Source organism: Patiria miniata, unplaced genomic scaffold (assembly GCF_015706575.1).
Source record: "Patiria miniata isolate m_02_andy unplaced genomic scaffold, ASM1570657v1 HiC_scaffold_8, whole genome shotgun sequence".
NCBI lineage: Eukaryota > Metazoa > Echinodermata > Asteroidea > Valvatida > Asterinidae > Patiria > Patiria miniata.
This window is the reverse complement of record NW_024037075.1, coordinates 1,553,023-1,575,940: the sequence shown is the minus strand read 5'-3', so window position 1 is coordinate 1,575,940 and position 22,918 is coordinate 1,553,023. Positions and strand designations below refer to the sequence as shown.

The 22,918-nt window shown below is 41.6% G+C and overlaps 1 long non-coding RNA gene across 1 annotated transcript; it reads right to left on the bottom strand.

The window, feature by feature from the left end:
- Positions 1-1,431: 1,431 nt before the first annotated feature.
- On the bottom strand, positions 1,432-17,737 carry LOC119719762. Its single transcript, XR_005269994.1, has 3 exons — positions 17,589-17,737; positions 9,098-9,508; positions 1,432-1,596 (listed from the first exon to the last, which is right to left on the bottom strand). It is a non-coding gene; the product is annotated as an uncharacterized LOC119719762 (long non-coding RNA).
- Positions 17,738-22,918: the final 5,181 nt, after the last annotated feature.

Here is a 22,918-nt window from a genome sequence, read left to right as displayed (position 1 = left end):
ATCACGCGCGTCAAGAATGTAACAGCTTAGAAGGAAATGTGACCTGTCTTTTATAAAAGCATTAGACTCGAGTGGGTGTGTTGTCAAATGCAGCAGAGGTTACCATACAAGGTCACCATACCAAAAGACAAGATGTATTCATGCAGAGTAATGAAATCAAAACTTATACTGTCACTTCCAAGGTAACATGCAGCGGAAGATTTCTCTAGTTGCTTCCGGAAATTAGACACGAGACAAAGTTGTCAATGTATCCATTTCATATTAACTCTTTCAATTAACGTTACCCAATCCTAATACAGTTGGAGTTAAGTTCGATTAAACTGCTAAAAGTTTTACTGCTTGCGTCTTTTCAAAAAGGTATGAGTTTGTTTCTCTGGGGAAACAGAAAACTTTAGCAGAAAATGTTGATGCTTATTTAGATCGTCTACATCTACCATCTACACCTATTCCAACAACGTAAACCCCTTATATTTAGACAGTCACAGAGAGTCAAATGCACTTCCATTTCCCCTGCTGTACCTTTAACAAAGGCTAGTCACCAGCAGTCAGATCGTATGTAAAGCAAGCACTGTGACTAGTCAAAATGGATCAACAGACAAAGCAGGCAAGTTGTAGTCACAGCCGTTTTATCACTCACTCGGAGTCAAAGTATAACTTTTTAAACAAGTTATTTAAACAATCACAGCCAGTCACTCCTGCTTTATGTTGGCTGGGAATTCTTAAATGTTGAATACAGTCACTTGTTTGATTTTGACTGAAAGGACTGCTTGGCACAGAATGTGTGTTTGCATATGAGGGTCATGGGTGCGGCATGGTTCAGTAATATTCAAAACGACCGCCATGTTGCTGATACTATGGTGTCCCATTGATACACTCGGGCGTGTGCTAGGATGTGGCTCTTAAACTGCAAAAAATGAATACTTAAATTTCAATATGATTTTTTTTCACACACCTTCAGGGGTAAAGATAGCAAGAGGTAACGAGATACCGTTGCAATTTAAACAAGCAGCAAGGTACGTGTAATTGTCACATGTCGATTTCAATTATTATTGAAGTTCTCCAACTTTTTTCAATGACAATCTGTGTGGAGCCTGACGTGTGATCGACGGGATGATTAACGTTTTAGTTGCCAATAACAAGGCTGAGTTACACCGCGCCGAGTCGAGTTATCTTACCCGAAGGACGAAAAGTGACAAGTTATTATCACCAGCGAAAAAAATTGACGAGTAAAGAATTCTGGTATCAGAAAGGTAACGGCACTCGCGAATTGTTTGGATCTCATTGTGGGCAATTTGAGAAGAAATTCGTCGAAATTGACAAGATTGGGAGTAACTGGAGCCGTAAGCGCGGCAACCTCGAGTCAACGACCGACTGTGGATAAGAAAAGTCTACCAGTCCAGGGAAAAAGTAAGGGGAGATGCTTACCGGATCACCAGGTGGATTCGCCGGCGAGATTAGGATGACGGCTCGGTGTCTCGGGGGATGCTGCAACTCGTAAATCTCTGGCGAACATCAGTTGAGCCTGAAGGACATGTAGGATGTGTCTTTTGTGTGACACTCTTCTTTTGTTCAAAGACAGCTCTCTGGGGACATGAACTGTGGGAAGGAATCGGAATATGCAAATAGTTATGACCGAGGTGTCTTGAAGACGGGATGGGAGCTTTAACTGGAACGCTCAATGGTTGGCATTGTTTTAGACAATTCAAACTCCAGTTTGAGGACCAAATTCAGAAGGAAAAAAACAACGAAAAAGACGTGCACGGACAGAAGTATCGAAAGGTTAACGGACAAACAAAGGGATTTTTCTATAGGTAAAGGACAACAGCGAAGAATACAAAGAGAAAACACCTGACGATTTTTATTTCATTCGCTTGGAGTATGAACCGGTGTCAATTGAATTTGGACTCTAACGAAATTTGGTCTCCTTCACCTTGTAAGTTTCTGGCCTCCTGAGCACCCTCACCCTTGGTTACCGTCTGAAGTACCTCTCATTTGGCAAGTGTCCAAAGATGGACTCCAAACAAATACAGTTTAGTGTCTATTTGATTGAAGACGAGGCGGCAGGTTAAAATTCCACTCACTGTCGTGAGGCAGCATCGAGTTACAGACTTTTCATTTCGGAGGTCCCTGGCAAAAGTACGTTCCTATATTAAAATCACCTGTTTTTCGCGTACAACGGGCACTCGGGAAAAATAACCACGTGCAGCTGCATATACACGTGCCCAAGTGCTCACAAATCAATCATTCCTCTCGCGTTCAAGCCATTTATTACATATTTCCCCAAAGCTCAAACGATGCAGAACTGCAACTTTTGTTTCAATTGGTAATTTGTTTTCCGGGCAGAAACAATCTGACTTTGTCCCTGATGGAAGCCGTGAGCAAAGACTAAACTTCAAGTGATGCTGGGAGAGCTGAACGAGGTGGTGGACGCGCCTTCCCGGCGAACAAAGTCCTTATGCGGCTGGAGCGAATTAGGGAAACATTTTAGCGATTGTCGATTCACTCAAAACGACTGACTGCGATTTGACAGTTTTTGTCGAGTGTGTGTTTTCGCGAGGAAGTAACTGTTTAACTAAACAGCATGCTGACTTAGGGTTAAAATGTGTTGAGTATGGGTAAACAACAGGTCGGCTATTGGGTTTATCAGCATAGATAAAAAAAAATGGGGTTCGGCAAGAGTCTCATTCTGCCTGGTTTAACGAGTGAATGACATATAACAAAACATTGGTATATAATAAGTACATTTCTATTGAACTGGTGCACCTGATAAAACGGAAATCGCAATAATTATAATGTTTCTTATTTGGTTTACTAAAAACGTTTTCCCCTGTGGCATGGTTCAGTTTTCGTTGGTGATTCCGTTCAACTGAAGCCACGTTCGCATTGGACTCAATTGTGTAAAAAAGTTACCGCAATTGATCGTTAAAGGGAATATGCATCATTTGCTTTTGCTGTAATTTTCAGAAATGGATGGAATTGGGGGGTTGGAAATATATAGCAAATATAGTTACACTGACTTTTTGGAGGTTTTGGGTTCGAAAATGCTATAAAAACCAAGAAAAACAATCATTTTCCTGTAGTCTGGTTCCCTGACTCCATTTAAGAAGAAACAGAGCAGTTTACATACATTTGGGAATTGTAAGGCCAGGGAACCAGTTTAGCTGGCTTGAACCCGTTCAAAGGTGTGTTGTCGATTGCAAACAAGTGCGATGGCCAATGGGGGCCAGTATTTGAAAAAAAGCCAGTTTTTTTTCCAACGCTGGTCGGCCGACCAGCATTGGAAATTGATACAGAAATACGACTTTTCTTGAAAATGACAGTATACCAAGTGCCATGATTTTACAGGATGCTTTACACTGTCATTCACTAACAGTCCAGCAAGGTATTTCAAAAGGATTTGGTAGTTTTATTTGTTGATGTTTGCAAATGTTGTATTTTCCCTTTAACATTACCTTGCTGAATTATTCAACCCAGCGTCCGCACTAAGATCAAGTTCGGCCTGTGAACAGTCATTCGTTAAGTAAAACGAACAGTGTGAGTTTTCCGCCCACCAGTTGGCCCTGTAAAATTTACAAACGACAGTCGACACTTGACAAATTAGGCGGTTTACGGGCTTTCCGCGCCGGAGTTAACTGTCTCTGTAAAGTACAACAGTCACCTTCGTTTTACCAAAAGCAAGTTTGATGTGTACGTGGCTTGATGTCAAAGAGTCAGTCTATCGTTTGTGTAACCGAAGTGCCGATATTGATACGTAACAAGTTGCTTTGGGTTGTCTACGATCTTCGCTTGTTTCATCTAAAAGATCCAATCGTCGTAGCTAATCAAGTAGGGAATTCCCAAAATTAGCACTGATACCGAGGCCCTCAGTGCTATGTCACTGTGTGAATCGAGGACCCTTTCTTTGTGAAATTTTCTCAGCTAAAGACAGCAAATTCCTCTATATGGAGTGTCATGGCCTAGCGGTTAAGAGCACCGGACTCATGTTCTGGCGTTTCAGAAGCAACAGTGACGTGGGTTCGAGCCCGCCGGCGGACACCAGCCTGTGCCCTTAAGCAAGGCACTTAACCATTATTGCTTCGTTCTTTGGATGGGACGTAAAGCCGTAGGTCCCGTGTGTTGTGTAATGCACGTTAAAGAACCCAGTAACACTTGTCGCTAAAGAGAAGGGGTTCGCCCCGGTGTCCTGGCAGTGGCTGCAGCACCTTGTAAACCCTTATAAGGTGCTACATAATGGGTCTCATATTTCTCATGTACTTCATTCAGATCATCTATAACAGACATAACTCCCAGTGCCTTGAGTACCCATACTCCGTTGCGATAATGCCTGAATAGGTTTCTGCAACGTAACCATACAGATACAGATATAGGGAGTCAGGTTGGCGTATAGCGGTACTCTCCTCACCTTCCACCTCTGTGTGACCTGGATTCGAATCCATCCAGTACCGATGAGTGGATTGGATTTCCCGTCCTAATTAATCAATTGGGTTCTCCCTGGTAGTTGCCGGGTTTCTCATTCCCATCTCTAATAATAACAATTTCTTTAGCATCTTCCCTAGTCTCTGGATTTCTTCAGGTTTCCGAGACAAAGTGCCCGTGCCCTAAATTTGAACGGAACCCTCTCATAACAAGAACGAATTGAACGAAATAAATGAAGATACATTTGCCCGATCCCTCTCTCCAAGCGACACTAAGAACGAGACGTCCATTCCCATCCAGCATAAAACCTTGAAACAAATTACTGCAATTCAATCGGTCATTACCAGCCGAACGATCCAAATGTGGCCTGGGGGACTCTTGGCAAAATGTGGCTTTCCACGTCAGGTGGAATTACCTCAATAAACCTAAAGAAGCTTCTTCGTTGATTCATGGTCACGCTTGAGACTTTGATACAGCGGCACACAATCTTCATATACCCCCACTGTTTTTCCGAGTAATTATGTCAGTCTAACCCAAGGCATGGCGTGTGTAGTGAATAATTCACAGTTTGAAGAGGAAAATCCCACGCGATTTTTTTAATTTGTTAAGAGCCTGCGCGGTCGAACCTCTTCAGAAATACCAAAGATGTCAAATTATTGGTATGGAAAGTGGTCGGCAATGAAACAGGTTGGGTCTTATAGTGAATTTGCAACCAACAGGGTGCAAAAGACCTGCGTGAGCTTTAGTCGGTAAATTAATTAAGGAAACGCATGTCTACTTCGAAGACGGCAAAATGTCTGCTGATTGAATGACTTGCCTTATTTTGTGCAGTGTTGGGTTTAACATTATACAATGGTTTAAGAAAATGACATTTATGATCCGCCGTCTGCGACAGGCAACGAAGCGGTTTTCGAAACCTGGGCTTTGTCTCCGGGTCTGGTTCCATCTCAGGTTCCACAATCATCTAGTAGTCGAAACTCACACTATGAGAGTTGATATTCCCGAGGCACAATACAGGGTGAGTAAAAAAAAATGCAACCCAAATGTCGGGACCAATATTTTAGTGAAGTTCTGCATGTAGCACTTTCAAAATCAAGGATATGAAAGCCCAATTCATACGCTTTCTTTTAGTATAAGAATCATTCAAATCACTCATGTAATTTTTTAAGTTACGGAATTTGAAACACAACCACCGTTTTAAAGTTCTGTCCACGGATCACAAAAAGGTAAGGGTTCTTTCAGCAAAGCGAAAACAGAGGGACGTCTTTACGTTACAACGTACGGTAGATGATTAAGATGGATTAGCCATTAACAGCGGAAAAGTGCACGGCTTGTTTACTCTGGAACAAGTCGACAAGCTGCTATTTGCATTTCATATTTCAATTCAAAAACGCGTGACGACGGGGCTTTACAGTTAGGGGACTTAACTTCATTCACTCGGATTTCATAGCTCATTTGCTCAAATGATGCCAGTTATCAAATATGCTTTTACAGGTGTATTTTTATAAGAGAGCATAAAAACGATCAGTGTAACTGTAGAGGATTTGACGGCTTTTCTTCCGGAGGGAAGGTCGCTGCATAATGGCATTTCTCTGCCCAGGCGCGGATTTGGGGGAATTTGTGTGGACATGATGTTGTGTTGATGGTCCGTTTCGTCTGCTCTTCAACGGCTCTAAGCTTTAAGAGCAAGTGCGGCGCGCGAGGAGTGACAAGTCAATAAAACAAAACGGAGAAGATGAGTGAAGAGAGGGTTAGTCTACGCGGTATAGAATTTAATCCAGATTGTATACATCTGCGAGTATTAAGATTTCTTGAAACGTGAGGACAGATGGTAGTACATTAAATACAAAGAAAGATCTAAATTATATTCATGGCAATACAAAAAAAATGGGCTTGTTACCAAATAGGGGAATTACCCTTGAGTAAGCTTGAGAATCGATTTTTGTTTCCTAACAAGCTTTGGGAACTGAACATTTGCAGTTATATTTTTTTATAACAATAAGGCAACGAGGGGACGCAATCCTATGTTGCAAGATACTCCGACAACAAACACGCGATATCGAGCCGTTTAACGGCCGAGCAAACATCACAATCAGATAAGTTCATAATAACAATGTTCAAAGTCTTCTATTCTCGGGATGAGACGAGTCGCGGCACCGTCGGCAGTGGCTATGTGGGAACTTGAATTTCATCGACCCTTCGACTCGGTCCTTATGAGGCAGGGATTTTGATAAACGGCGCACTGCCGGCAAATTGAATCATCTTCGGCGGAAAAGCAACATTATTGCCGCGAGTTATAATTTTGCCTTTTTTTCTGGGCTGTAAATTTTGACCGTCGCCCTAGCCCTCAAGACTCCTTTAGTTTAGGTTCCGACGGGAAAGAAGAAAAACACATTCTAATCGCCTGATCTTTTTTGTGTTTTCACAATTTTTTTTTTTTTAACGCAAGGGGTAAACAATATTTATTTCTCTCCGGGAACACGTTCCAATAAGATTCGTTCCCAGCGTGTCGTTCGGATCAGGGAGACCGGGGGAATGGGCTTGTTGCCCGGCTAGCAACGAGTTCCCTGCCCGCTAAGAGCATCTGGGCATTCCAACACGGACCAAAAAAATTATGCATGTTCTTTTCATGCAAGGCAATTTCGGCCGAATTACATCCGGTGTAATTTTATACTGTAGCAAAACGTGAGTAAATGACAGACAGACCGGTAACTAGTCTTGAATCGGAGAGTTTTTGTAAACTAGAGGAATGAATGCCTTTAGGTGTGATTCCAGCTGATGAGCTCGCGGACTTTGGGCAAATTAAGGGAAATTGAGTTTGGATAAAAGGTACAGGCTTGAGTTGAGACGTGGATGCCAGACGAATATCAGTCGTGGTGCTCCAGGCGTTTGCAACCAGACTTTGTCAAACTGGCTGGCTTTGTATATGCTGTGCCCGATGGCAGAGGTATCCGATACGTCTCATTCGCATCTTACCTCGGACAGCCATCTGTACCATGACACAATCTCGCAAAATTTATTTGTATTCACTTCGGTTGAATTGTGGAAGGGGAAGCCTGTCACGTAAAATTCAATTACACGGTTTTATTTGAAGCCCACTGAAAACACGAAGACAATACGCAAAGACGGGGACTTTATATTTCCATGGCAACGCAAACACATTACCGATCCATGAAAGGCCTCATATTCTGTATATTGTAAAAAGAGCTGTTTCCGTAATGAAATCAAGCACTGGGAAATCACTCCATTGTCATTGTAATGTGTAATCTACAGTGACGCGATTAGAAAACACAGTCATTAACAAGACACGTCCTGTAATATTATGTGTTTCCATATCTAAACTGAACCAGGACAAATTATGAGAAGTTGCTTTCCACCCAAAATAGTGTCGAGCTTTTCACGGTTTTGCGTCCATTCGGGAAATAGACAACAAGCAAAATATCACGTTCCGTGTATTGGTAGTGAATGGGTGTCATTTGGGGGGGGGGGGGTGGAGGAAGTTTTTGGGGGGTTAGGTCGTAACTTTTCGGTTGCTCAGAAGTTATTAATGTTTCTATATATATTTGTGTATGTTTTGTATTAATTTTTCTATTTATATTTCTATATATGATTTTTAAGCACTTTGATGTGGGGCAACAGGTCCGCGGACCACAGTATTTTTATTTTTGCTGCCCCTGGCCCATCTCTGTGTTTGTAATTTTGGTCGAATAAATAATAATAATAATAATAATAAAAAGCTGTTCAGAAGCGTCACGGTACCAGGACAGTTTGAAAATGTCAACATGAAGTTAAAATGGTCACACACCTATGTTCCGACACACCTATGTTCCGGCACACCTAAGTTCCGGCACACCTATGTGCCGACACACCTATGTTCCGACACACCTATGTTCCGACACACCTATGTTCCGACACACCTATGTTTCGACACACCTATGCTCCGACACAACTATGTTTAGACACACCCATGTTCCGACTGCTCATAATTCATACCCCTTACCCTACCCTAACCCTAACCCTAACCTTAACCCTAAGTAACACAATCCTATGTGCGGGTTGTCGGAACATAGGGGTGTCGGAACATATATGGGGTGTCGGAACAGCATATATGGGGTGTGGAACAACATATATGGGGTGTCGGAACAACATATATGGGGTGTGGAACAACATATATGGGGTGTCGGAACAACATATATGGGGTTTCGGAACATACGGGTGTCGTAACATAGAACAGTCGCCAGTTAAAATGAATTGGCCTAGATTATATCACACAGAAAAACAACAGAATTTTACAGAAGACAGGTTAAAGCATGGGACGACTGGACAGATTGATGGATTGGCCTTTTAAAAAACCGACCCATTGACGAGAGAATTGGGCTTCATCCGTCCATGAGCAAGAGGAATTACCTCAAAAGCATCCGTCAATACAAGAGCAAACTAGCTCAGCTTAGTTCTTGTTATAGGGTGATTAATTCCGCCTCTGTCAAATCTCGGTAAACGGCTGCCAAGGATTTTTTTTTTTACTCGGACGTTTCAGAAATGTCTGCCCGTTGAACAGGGTGAATATTGTACAGCAACTATTATAAACATGTATTGTTTAAGCAAAAACTGCCGTAACAATACTGACCTTTGTTCTCACAAAATATAGACTCTCCAATTAGGGCAAAATGGTAATATTTACCTGAGTGGTTGTAGCACAGTAGCAGTAGCAGTATCAGCGTGACAGTGTGGTTAGAGCGATGTGTTTTTCAAGTCACACGCTTCGTGTTGCCGGCGGCGCCCTGTCCTCCACGGCTGAAACTACGCTCTCTGTGGGACGGAATCCGGACGTTTTTTGGGTTTTTTTCCTCTTCTCCAGCTTCCCCGAGTCTGCTTCCCGTAATCACGTTCTCCTGACAACAACATACTGCGAAATAAACCGCCGAGACTGCAAGAAGACGTGACTGCCAAGTCGGACGGCCGGCGTCGAATTATGCAGATGAGGCCACGCGCCACGCGCGGATGGAGCCAATGAGCGGGCAGTAGCTGGGATCGAGGCAGGGGCGTGTGCCTCATTGGTGGGTTAGTCCAAGTCACGTAGGTAGTCCAAGGTCTGAAAAAAGGGAGATAGGTAGTCAAGTATCCAAAATATCATGGGTGTTTTTACCATACCTTTAATTCCATTGCAAGCTATGTCAAAAGGGATATCGCTTATACATGTACCAAAATATGATTCCAATTACACACATTACCGTCGCGTCTTTATACTTTGAAATGTGATCAGTTTTTAAACGAGAACCTGGAAATAAAACAGAATACAAATAGTCACTACTTTTATTCATAAATGTTATTCAAACCAAAATAGCGCCCTCGTATCTCAAAAGGCTAATAAGATTTGAGGGTTTGGGAAAAATGTCAATTTACATCAAAGTTTGGGTCTGCATAATTCTATCCGCGGTGGGACCTAGAGCTTGGACAATGTTACAGACTATGCATCTTTGAATTCCGACTTGGGGAATATATTTATAATATGTGACCTGTCCTAACAAAATGAGCTTAAAGCCGGATTTTTAAGAATTGAGATATTTATATATTTGATTTTGCAGGACAAGAGCTTTCCAATGGTCTATAACGTTTAGGGGTACTGAATTCAGTAACGGTAATATAGACCACCAACTTACTTGAAGTAGTAAAACTGATTCTTGAGAAAATGGAGAAAGGAACAGAGGACCTAACGATCAAGGCTCACCTGGAAACAAGAATTTGACCACCCTTTTAAATTTTGGGTTTGCCCCACTGTACAGCAAACTGGCAATTTCCGACTTTAAGCTCAGTTTGCGGTGACAGGTCACATAATTTATGGTTAACAAACTGTACTGAACAAGAAGCCATGCGTATCATGCAGTCTCTGAAGTTATTACCAGCTATAAGTCAGGTGGCCAATCCATTGAAGAGCGAAGGCAAGATGCTTGCTCTCTGTTCCCAAAGTCAATTCTAACCATTTATCTTCTGGGCCAACAATCTTCTGCATTTTCTTGCATGAAATCATTCAATGACGGACCTGTGAGCCCATCTCGTAATCAAAATTGATGTCGTTCTATATCTCTATCTACACTCCAAAGTACCAAGTTTGTTGCCACGGCCCATTTAGACCGAGCAAAGGCCGCCCGGAGGCCCTAAGCGGATCGGGCGCGTGATCCGGGTTGAGAGAATAAAACAAGGTAATTAAATTTGTTTTATCCACCTCTCCATCTTACAGCTCCAAGGAGAAAATTGGTTGTCATGAAGGCATCTGCGAGCCTCTCTTGAAAGGCGGCAGCGACAGCAGACAATGGTTCAAAGAGACAGGAGCTGATAAGATTTGCGTGGCCTCTTTTTGTTGCGAAAGGTCAAGGGGGTGTAGTCTCCAGTGATTTGTGCTGCAATCGGTTATCTACGCAATGCTTACGTCCCAGCAATGTTTACCGATCACGCATTAACTCACTCCCGTAATTGTTCGCTCGGCCTTCACTTCACTATCAAACGTAACACCCATCACTTGTCTCCGAACCCTATTCAGCGCTTAATGGAAACAAACCTTGACTTTAAAGGTACATTAGATCATATCCTTTGTGTGCAATTTTGTTTTCGTTTGAAGCAACACAATTGTTCAAAATCTTAAGAAGGGTGCATGACAAGTAAGGTAAAGGTAAAGAACCTGTGTTCACAGGAACGGAGTGCCTGTGAATACAGGTTCGTCACTCACTGAGAGGAGTAAATGAAGTAAAGCGCCTTACTCAAGGGCACAACACTCATGGCCACGGCGGGGCTCGAACCCACAATCTCACGATCATGAATCCTTTGCTCTACCGTTAGACCACACGTACCCACAAGAACAAGTAGCTTGTTGAAGTTTAAGTTCAGTGGATACTTCACGTTTGTGAGAAAACAGAGAAAAGTTTGCTAATCATTTTGGGGGTCTCGCGACCGGATTCCGTTACTAACGCACCCAGTCGTGTTTTACTATACTCTCGAGGACAATAATAGCCCTGTAATACAACACTCTCCCATAGACTAAGCAAACAAACCTACAGAGGACCGTTTCCAACAAAAGGCACAACTCCTGAGGACTAAAAGGATCAGTTGTTGTCCCTTTGTGTGTCGGTCCTCGGGGGTTATGTAGAACACTTTCTTACACCACCATCAATGATTGTTTCTTCCGAGCGATACCATTTCAGGCGGGATCATTCCACAGCGTATTTGGTGCCAGTCCTATCTTCACTTTGAGCAAGGATTTTCTCGTTAAGTCGGGGGGTCCGGTCCCTGGTAATTGCAAATGCTCCTACCTGTCTTTAAATTCAACATGGTAGTAAATCTTAACGCATGTGTTTTTACTAATGTTTGGGATGACGTAGTGGATTTGAGTGTTAATAGTTGTCACGACCCGCTTGTTTTGCAATATAGTGCTCTGAACTCGTCGTGAGCATCATTAATGACTTATACAGGAAATTTGATCCCCGGTGATGCGCTTATCATTCCCCTCACCTTCGGTTCCGGTTCGATGACGTCATCAATTTAAAAGCCATTCAAACAAAGTCGTGACCTGTCGAAGAAAAAAAAAATTTAATTCCATCTCGGATTTTCCAGGTACAATTCGCATGATGAATGACGTCATTCACGTCCGTAGGACGTAAGCCTTACTTTTAAGCATTAACCTATAATAAAAGATGCTATTTTGTTAAACTGTTCGGTAGAAAAGACATTTGTTCGAAGCTGATCTGACGTATGTCTACTAATCTACAAAAGTGCCGCTGTACCTTATTTTGACATTAATGGTAAATAACACAGTATCTGTTCAAATCATCATATATTTGAAGAAGAAAAAAAAAGCAGTTGCCAAGGAAAATCGTGGACCAACATTATAAACAGCATTCAAAAACGTGTGGAGTCCCTTCCTTCACAGATCATGTATCTCCTTTTTTCCATTAAGGGGACTTGAGATACAGTAACTAAGACCTCAACAACTTCTCCAAAATCTACTCTCGTATTGGGCCCTCTAATTATAAAAGTGAAACGTCTCCCAGGAAATTCTCCAAACACATATCTTTCATACATCAGCATTCTTTAATGCATTCCAATCAGTGTCTGCATCTTCGGAAATGCTGCCTGTGCCTCTCGTTGGATGCATCTCGTGCTGGGCATCTACGGAATGTGGGACGGGGAGGAGGAAGGGGGAGAAAGAAGGGGAAAAACGATCCATCACGGGGCAAGGGGACGCCAAGGTGCCGGTCGCGGAGAGAGGGGGAGACCTGTACCGTGGATTCCTCGTGAAGAAAAGATGACTGGGACTTCACGGAGAGAGCCTAGAGGGGAGAATAGCGTTGGATCGTTCCAGTGGCGTAACAGGGATTCAAGCCGCCGGGGGACTTAGGTGAACCTCATTCCTGAAAGGAGGCACTCAATGGGTTATAACAATAAAAGAAGAATCCGTTTGGCCTTCCCTCAAATTTTGAGTTCGGATGGCACTCGGGAGAACAGGCCTCAATCAGGGCGGTCCTGCCCCCAATGCCTGTCTCCCATCCCCCACCCCACTCCTGAGTAACGCCTTTGGAGCATTTTTCTAGGCTAAAGAAAGGAAAAAGGCCATCAATTTGGGAGCACTGCTGATGAGGGTTATGTTGTTAGGTTCTCCGGCAGATTGCAGAGCGCGGGTACTTACACATTCCGTGCGCAGAGTCGAGCCGCCATCGTTTAACCGAATTCCCGGAGATTTTTTTTCGCTAAATTGTTTTTTACTTTCATTGGCATTAGCCTGAATCGCGCGTGCCTATGAAGTGCATCGACTGGACCGGTAGCGCTGAATAGCCATCCGACTTTCCCATTATAGGGGAAAAGATCGTCAAAGAGACCTAGAGAGCCGATTAGTTTTGGCCTAAACGGCTGATTATGATAATCCTTCGTTTGATGGTCATGACCAAAATATACAGTAACAAGATATGGCTGTAATGGTAATCATTACGACATCAATCGTTTTTCATTACTCCTCTGTAACATGTGAAATTTATGAGGAAAATGGCGAACATTACAAGCATTTAGATGAAAATGATGCTTAATGGGAAAATATCTGGTACTTTATCGGTTGTTATATTGTAAATGATTGTTAACATTGACGTGGCATTTATATTGGTGCACTTATGCGCCCGTCCAAATCATTACCTTTTAAAAGTTCCCCGTGAACAGATTTGGTATATCCGCTGATAAACCTAACTTTTTGTATGAACAATATAAAAGACCGAAAGGCACTCAGAAACTAGAAGTGAAGATGCACTCTTAAAATTTCCCGGGTCAGATTTGACCCGCAATCTGGGTCCTAAGAGGCGTGGCACTTTTCCGGGTCAAAATGGCATTTTTCCGGGTCAAAATGAATCTTCTCTGACTAATTTTCCCGGATCATTTTGACCCGGAAAAGTTTCATATTGACCCGGAGAAGTGTCATTTTGACCCGGAAAGTCTCTTTTGACCCGGAAAAGTGTCAGGCTCCATAGGACCCGGATTCCAAGTAAAATCTGACCCGGGTCTTTTTAGATTAGGTAGCTGAATTAAACAAAGTGAGGGATAGGAAAATTATACTTTTAAAAACACGGGGCTGAATATTCCCTGATAGAAGATATGATAATCACAAGCTAATCAACACAGGAAACGAGTTTCACCACGATGGTAGACCTCTTCGCAAAAAACTCTTATGACGGTATATAGCTATGGTAATTTAACCCTAAAAGGGCCGGGGGGGGGCGGAATCCGCCCCCCCCTCAACATTTTCCGCGATAGCTTCTAAAAAAATTTTTTTCGCGACCCGAGCTATTATGACTTTTTAGCCTCGAGCTTTGCGCATCTTTTGATACCAAAAACATAAAAATCGGACCACGGGTTTGCACGTAGCGAAAAATTTTCCGGCGCTACGCGCCGTGAAAACTGAATTTTCGCATATACGTCGTGTACACCGAGCAGAATTGGCATTCATACATATGAATAATTAATTAGCCATAATTCCAAAACCCTTTGACCTATAGTCATGAAATTTCTTGGGCATGTTGAGGAAGAGTTGTTCTATGCATGTAGTGAGTTTCAAAAATTTTCGTCACTCGATGGCCGAGATCTTAGGGGGGGCGGAATCCGCCCCCCCCCGCTGAGAGATGGTCAAAATAACCCGGCCCCTTTAGGGTTAACCGGCAATGGGTCATTAGGGAGGCTTTCCATTAGACTCGTGCAAATTTTTTCAATTTTAATGTGCCCTAACCCAATATTCCCTTGTCCTTTTTCCACGAATTTCGGTATTTTTATTAATTAGACCACGAGCAACAAATATAACCTAATTGCGACAACAACATTTTGCCTATAAAGGGGGGATGGGCCATTAGGGAGACAGTTATGTGTCTCCCTAATGACCCGTGTCTCCCTATTATCGAAGAAATTACGATAGCGTGTCTCCATAGTGGTACATTTAGGAATATAATGTGGTGCTTTATGATTGTATGGCGCTATATACTAAAGGTCTCAAAGCGCTTCACTATAATAACCCCTGTTCATCAGGCCACAGGCATGAGACCAGTTTTCGCAGCAGCTCGAATTCAGCGCATTCTGATCTCTAACTATTTGACAGGTACCCATTTATACTCCTGGGTGGAGAGAGGCATTTGTAGTAAAGTGTCTTGCCCAAGAACACAAGCACCTTGTAAGAAAGGACTGCAAGTTAAGTACCGCCCCACTAAAAACACATAAACAGCCTAAACCAATGCAAAAGCACCAAACGCCCGTCCACTGTATAATATTAACTGGCTCTTGGTAGGAAATCGCATTCTCTCTACAAGAGCCAGCAGGTCTCACTTGAAAAATAACAGGACAGACATTTTTTTTTTTTTTTTGCAAAAAGATTCCTAATCATCTTACGTGTGTGATGAATATTGTGAAGGCGTCCTCATAAAGCCCTACACGATATTTGATGCTTGTGTGGTTAAAATTAATGCACGATGAATAAAGAATGGTTTTGATGGTGTTTTGGTATCGTTCATAAAGGCGTACACCAAAGTCTAAATAAGTTCAGGACAGGACTGCAACTGTAGCATTGACAGCAATTCCAGGAATGTTAACGTGCAAGAGCCAGCACCATCCATCTTGGCTGGAAATAATTATCCAATTTCTACGTACTATCCTCTTGCACCCCTCCAAAGATACAAGTTCTTGGGCATAAAGCCCCAAGGGACGAGCAAGTGTATAGGCCTTCCAACTTTTTAAAAAAAAATGGAGCATGTGATCTATAAATACCCAGATTGGAAGTGCATACACTGGGATTCCAAAGTGTCACAAAGTGCAAGTGTATCAGTCCTCGCCTGGGAGGCGCAACGGGCAGCTCGCCAGAATCCACGGCCGAGGTATGCCGGAAATTCCGGTCCAGCTGCCCGCGTGGTCGGACCCGTGGACGGGCCGCGCGCACTACTTGTCCCTGATCTTTCTTTCCGAGTTCCAAAGTCAACATGAGACCGCGGACCCCTGCAAATAGCCGATTAGCGAATTAGATGTGTTTACATTATTGTGAGTTCTGGACGTACTTTGTCTTAGGTTTATTTCAAATTGGCCTCAAGCGTTATACATGTGTAATACCATATACCAAACTAAAAAATAACATTCAAAACGTGCCACATCTGAAAAGACGACTCTGTGTATTTAAGAAAAAGACAAATCTTCCACGAGATTGATAACGGATTAAAACTTCAAATGCCGCTGGCTGTTTGAAGATATTTCAACTATTTCTGCTGCACTCATTTCGTGCACGTAGCTCACAGACTTCTAAGAGCTTATAACTATGAAACGGAAAGCGAGAAAATGTAATAGGTTTTCAATAGCCCCGCTCAAGGCTATAAACGCAAATCGGCCATTACAAAAAGTACCAGCGGATGGAAATGAAAAAGTAAACATCCGCACGGTCTTCCGTTGTTGGTTCCAAATATTAAGAAACATTTCTAGAAAATATGCTTCTAGAGGTCAACAACACGGTTTCTTCGATTCTGATTCCGAAAACATTTGTCAAAACACATCAGCTAGCGGGTGCTAAGGTAAAATGTCAAGAATTGCTCCTCGGTTTCCTCTTCCCCGGGGACCTCTCGCGACAATTTATAGCTGCAGGGTTTAATTATCATCCCGGGTTAATGCCCGATCGATCTTTCCTTGCACTGCATCTGTTCTAGGCTGGAAAACCGCACTCTGTCATCCCCGGACAGAACCAATGCGTTACAGGGCGTTTGATGATATATTTTGGCACGTACAGCTGACAGGTAAAGCTTTTAAGTCACTTGTTGCAGCACATTGCTTCCTGGATTATAGAGAGAGTCAACCTTTGCAAGCAATGGGCCATATATCAACGGGTGAGGGCGCCCTAACCCCTAACAAAGCAACTCTTGGAGTACAGACAGTAAACTTATTCTACAGGGAGAGTTTTAAAAAAAAAAAAGAAGGAAACCCAAATGGCGGCTCTATTAAGAAGTTCTGCATGTAGCACTTTTCAGATCTAGGATGTGAAAGCCCAATTAATAAGCTTTCTTTTCGCAAAAGAATTATTCATATCGCTCATGTACTTTTCCAGTTATGGACCTTTAAACACAAATACAGTTTTAAAATTTTGTTCATGGATCGCAATAAAGGTAAGTGATATTTCAGCAAAACGAAAACAAATCACATATTAAAATAAAGTCAGAACACTCCCATAACCATGACAACTGGCTCTTATCATAACCTTTATCTATACACCTTCTACTTCCAATGTGAAAACAACATGCTTGGTAATGTCAAGAGTTTATAGTCCTGCCTAGCCTTCTACTTGGGTTACCCCGGGGACATGGGATTATTCTGATAACGTGTTCATGATACGACATGGTTTCATTTTTACTGAAATATCACGTACCTTAAATGTGATGCCGTGGGCAAAATTTTGCAACTGTGTTTGTGTCCAAAATTCCGCAATTGGAAAAATACACGAGTGATTTGAATGATTATTTTACTAAAAGAAAGCTTATTAATTGAGCTTTCACATCGTAGATCTGAAAATGCTACATGCAGAATTTTTTTTAAAATGAAAAATTCAAAAAAATTGGGTTTCTTTTTTTTACTCACCGTGTATTAGAAATTAAATGTTATCATTTTGTTTTCCGTATACGTCTTACCTTTGTCTGCATGTGCGGACGTCAGATTCCTGCATTCTTGCTTGCCAGTGACCGTTTTTTGCATTGATGTATGGAAACCTTTCTGTTTGTTGCTGATGTTGTTTGTTTGTTTCTCCATCCGTCATCCACTGTCAGTCACGTGACCCTGTGACAAACAGAATAAAGATAATGAGGCATTGATTCTTATGTGGAGTAGGCCTATATGTACTTTTGGAGTATACTTTCACCTCTTTCACATACTTCCCCGCATAATGATAATGTAGTGCTTATACTGCGCTTTATACCAAAAGTCTCAAAGCGCTTCACAATATTATTACCCCTGTTTCAGGTCATGAAACCGGGTTTTTTCAGCAGCAGCTACAGATCAGCGTAATCTGGTCTATACCTTCATTAGTACCCACTTATAATCCTGGGTGGAGAGAGACATTGTAGTAAAGTGTCTTGCCCACGAACACAGGCACCATGCTCTCCGTCAGGGTTCGAACCCACGTACCACCGAAGCCATTGGACCAACGAGTCGAACAACGTAACCATTGGACCACGGCACTCTACTGTTATGAACATCTCTATAGATAACTCTCGCGTATCTTCTCGTCTGCCGTAGGTATTTGTCTATGTGGTTCTGTCGGCCTTCTTCTGACCAAACACAACGAAATAAGTAACAAGTCACCAAAGGTACTCAATACACGCCTCTTTACAAACTTTGCACAATGGAAATCAATTACAATGAACGTTTTCACTCAAATTATATCTGCATATATTTAGATGACAAGCTGATATATACTGAGATCTAAAACATTCATAAGACTCGTTTTATTTGATCGGTCAGCTTTATCTTTCCACCGCCTATCCGTATCTACCAACCTCACTTTAATGCTTCCACCTCCCTGTACTCCCTGTACTATCTCTTTCCCCCTCGTTCCCATTGAGAATTATCTGAAATTTTGTCAATCTGCAATCTCAGAATCCATTGAGCTGCGTGTCTAGCCGGCAAATATCCCGTCTGATGGACTCACTTCCAGATTCCGATCACCCTCTATCTCATGGGAAATAGCCATGCAGTCTACCTGAACTTTATATCTATCTCCCTTCATCAGAAGTCGACGGGCAGCTGCCGTGCAACATTATCCGGATAATCCTGACATAAACCGGGCGGATGTTCTACCTGAATGAGTGAAGCAGACACGCAACCCGAAACCCCAGTCAATGGAAAGAAAATCAAAACGTCCCATCCTCAGGCTATTCAAATGGTCTTTATTTGTAAGGAGACTGTTTTCAGATTGGGCGAGTGGTCTATTTCATTCCGCGAGTGACATCTTTATTCTCCAGTGCAAAACGTGCGGCATCACATTACGACATTGGAGACCGTGTTCAAAAATGCGCCGCAATGTTCCTTCTTTTTTGCAAAATTGTCTTTTGGTATTTCTTTCAATTTTCGACAGCACTTGGGTTTTCTATTTTGAGTGTATACAACGTGTTACTCGCTTATAGAGAACAGATCTTGGACAATCTTAGAATGTTAGAAACATGGGGGGGGAATGAAATACCTTCGATGAGAAATACATGAATAAAATAACGCTTTAGCATTGTGAGAAAGCTATTATAAAGTATTTGGTTTGAGGAAACATACCATGTTAGTTTAGGAACCAAATGCCGTTTTATATGGTACAATTGTGACTAAATATAGCCGCAAAAAAGTGTAAGTAAAATACAGCCAAACTCTGTTGAGATGAGATTTTTGTCTGCTCTTTGAATTCAAAACAAGTAACCTAACTATTTAACCAATTATGACAGGTCTATAGGGCAAAACTATACAAAAAGAAATACTACGCAATATAGGTTTCGAAAGCTTTTCAGTACAATTTACGATCCGGAAAAGTATCAGCATATTATACGAATATACGTAGGCCCATATTAAATTACACTTCATAAAATGCCAACACGTGAACTAAATTGGTTTTAATATCTAAACGTTAATATTGACAGCGTTTACTTGAAGTTAAATACTTCATGAACGTGATCTTTAGTACGGACACGAGCCACAAACCACACGTGCTCAGTATTACAACGCGAGCATATTTTCGCGCGGTTTGCCTTCGACCCTGTACTGCCCCAATTTCAACGCTGTTCGGATGTTTGGAACGATCCCATTTTTTTTAACTCAATTGATCTCGTTTCTGCTTTCAAAATTACGAAGTTATCGTAATAATAAAATTATGTTCAGGGAAAACGATGTCAATGAGTTTTTTGGCCTCCTGACTAATTTTATATGGCGTAGCTAAGCAACGTAGTTTTGATGTAAAAAAGATCATGGTTAAATTAAGGTCAGTCATAGGATAGTGTCTACAATAGCCATTTTTTTTAGATATACATGATAAGACTTTTATTTAGAAATCTCTATATATCGGAACTTTAAAGGGCCCATGCAATGTATGTAATGTTGTTAAATGCAGTCCCTGAAAATGCACCTTTGTGTTCAATTTAAACTTAATTTTTATTGTTTTGCCATTTTCAAGGGTATTTTGGTGCCTCTTTGTTTTTTATGCTAATGCAAATTTCTATATTCATGAGCAAAAGTGTGATGTCATTTCAGGCAGAAACCTCAATGTTACAGTTATTTCAGCATCAAAAGTTGCCAGAATTTTGGATGTTTTCCTGTCGTAAATTTTCTTTTCTTTAGCTATTCAGTGTTGTGTCAGTACATGGCTGTAAGCCAATGAGGAAACTTTTCTCACAAAGTTTTCAATGAGCACATTGCTGGGTTCACGATTTGAACAGAAACCCCTAAATTGAACAGTGCCTTCCTAAAATGACATCACAGCAACAGCGCCCTCAGTTGTCCCTAAAATCATCGGAAAATTTAAATGTATAAAGAAGTGCACTTTTCAATAAAATGAACCAAAAAGGGATTTCGTGTAATTTTCAGACATTTAAAAGAAGTAAAACTTTGCAAAAAATGTGTTCTTAAGAAACATTCATCTCATATACTCCAAGCTTCAAGATTTGCCAAAAGCCGTAAAAACATCACCTCAAGAATTTTTGCCAGTCAGAATCTTATTTTAATTGTTGTTTCTATAACTACGCATGTTGTCGTCTAATACAAAGTATGTCTCAAACCCATCACCTATTTTTTTTCTTCAAATGATTAGTGATTCAGCGTAAGCTAATAACAAGTATTAACATTTATAGACATTTATCAACGCCTCATTTTAGACCTACGCGTATCCCTCATACGGTTATTAGGTATTAAACTACACACATGAGTCTTGTGATGTGTATATCTACCAATAATTATAGTTTAACAACCTTAGCCAACATTCCTATTGATTAATTCATAAAGTCTTATCCTCGATGATGTCTCGCTAAAAAAAAATATATGTGAAATCATGATTCCGTTCCCCATGAGTTCACAACACATCAAAATCCTCGTAGCGTCCGAGACAGATCCGTTACAGCGTAATAAAAAAAAAATTCTGGATTTTATCTGAGCAAGATCAACACACCGAGAAAAACCGGAGCCAAGAATAGTATCTGGTTTACGCTCCCATTGGACTGAATACTGGTTAACTAGGAACGAGGAGAGATAGTTCCTGGTAAAGTCGACAGTTTCCTAAGGGGTATGGTGAAACTGCAAAGACAGGTTTTCCTCTCAGGGATACATGGTCCCACGCAATGCGATTCAAAGTAAAACAAAATCAGATCACCGGAAATTCCGCTGTGAGTTCAGCTTAAAAAAACCTGTGGTGTAGATTTGACTCGGAAACAGTCAAGCCTCATCAGGCATTTTGGTGTACTCTCTAAATTCCAAAGAGTGAAATAAGGGACTAGACGTTTTAGAGTGAAAATCACTCTCATTTTTGATTGACATGAAAAATGAACCACTTCAGTCGAAGCTCGAGTGAAACCTCGATCTTTACGATTGAAGAAATTTCACTCCAAAGCTTCTAGTCCCTAGTTTCCGACTGTGGGAGTGAATCTTCACTCGAATGGAGTGAATTTTCACTTTTTAAAATTTAGAGAGCATAGGCTTTATTAAATACAAACAAAATTATGCAAGTCTAGTAAAGCCGGTCCAAAACCAGCTTGGTCTATGGGGTCTATGTAGTCAACAAGTTTGAACCAAATGGTGAGGCTTTCAGTCTAGGGGAGAAGTCTGGGGAGTCAGTCAGTCAGTCAGTCAGTCAGTTACTGGTTCCAAGAGAACACTATATAGGCTTGCTACGTGAACAGCAAAAAACTCAAAGTCAGGTTGGCGCACTTAGCGGTATGTTCCTCGCGTTCCACTGCTGTGACCCTGGTTCGAATCCTACCTGTGCCAACATGTGGATTGGGTTTTCAGTCCCTACTTGATTCCGTGGGTTTTCCTCAGAACATTCTTCTGGAGGTTTTCCTCCCACATCTAAAACTGTCATTTCTTCACAGTGTCTTCTCTTTACTGGGCTCCATGGGAGACCAGTGGACTCCACTGAATGGGCTACCCAATTGAAATAATAAATAAATGACTATTGACGCCGAAATATACGTTAAGCAGTAATTGGGTCGAAAGGAACAAACGATCGGCCAGTGAACAGTCCGTACACCGTTAAAAATAGTTATATTTGACTATAGAATACAGTCAAACTTACACTTAGCTGACTACAGCTTGGTGTACGCTTGACTGTTTTCTTGTCAAATTTAACTAGAGTGCTTGCAGAGTGTATAGCGACTTGATTCCAAGTTAATCTTAGAGAACTCGCCAACTATTGGTTTTTGACTGTGTTGCATTAAGGTTAAGGACATACTAGGCTGACCTTACTTTTTCTCATATCTTGTTACCCCACATGCCCTCCGATCTGAAAATAGTAACTGTTCATCCTCTCATCCGCAAATACTGAGGTAAACAACATTTTATCCACATTGCTAAGGATAAGAGATAATTGTTTAATGGGAGGAAATGTTTCTCCGGGAATTTTGATCGATTTCGCAAAAGTGCAAGTCGGAACTACTTGGTGTGAATCGCTATGGGATTGTTTACCCGTGATTCGTATATTGTCGTCATTTACTCTAAGCCTGAAATTTCTGCTCGTTACTGTCTTCTCTGCAGGTTTTGGGGCTTTTTTTATAGGCTTACGAGGTTACAGTGCCTAGAGCGCTTTTGAGGAAACCGTGGTTGCAGTACCAGAAAATATAATAATAATAACTACCGATAATTGGTCACTTGAGAGACATTCCAATAGACTTGTGCACAATTTTTTTCTAACTTTAATGTAATCTAATAATGGACCACTCGATCTAGCCTATTTGCGACAACAAGATGTTGCCTCTTAATAGGGGAGACATTAGGGAGATAT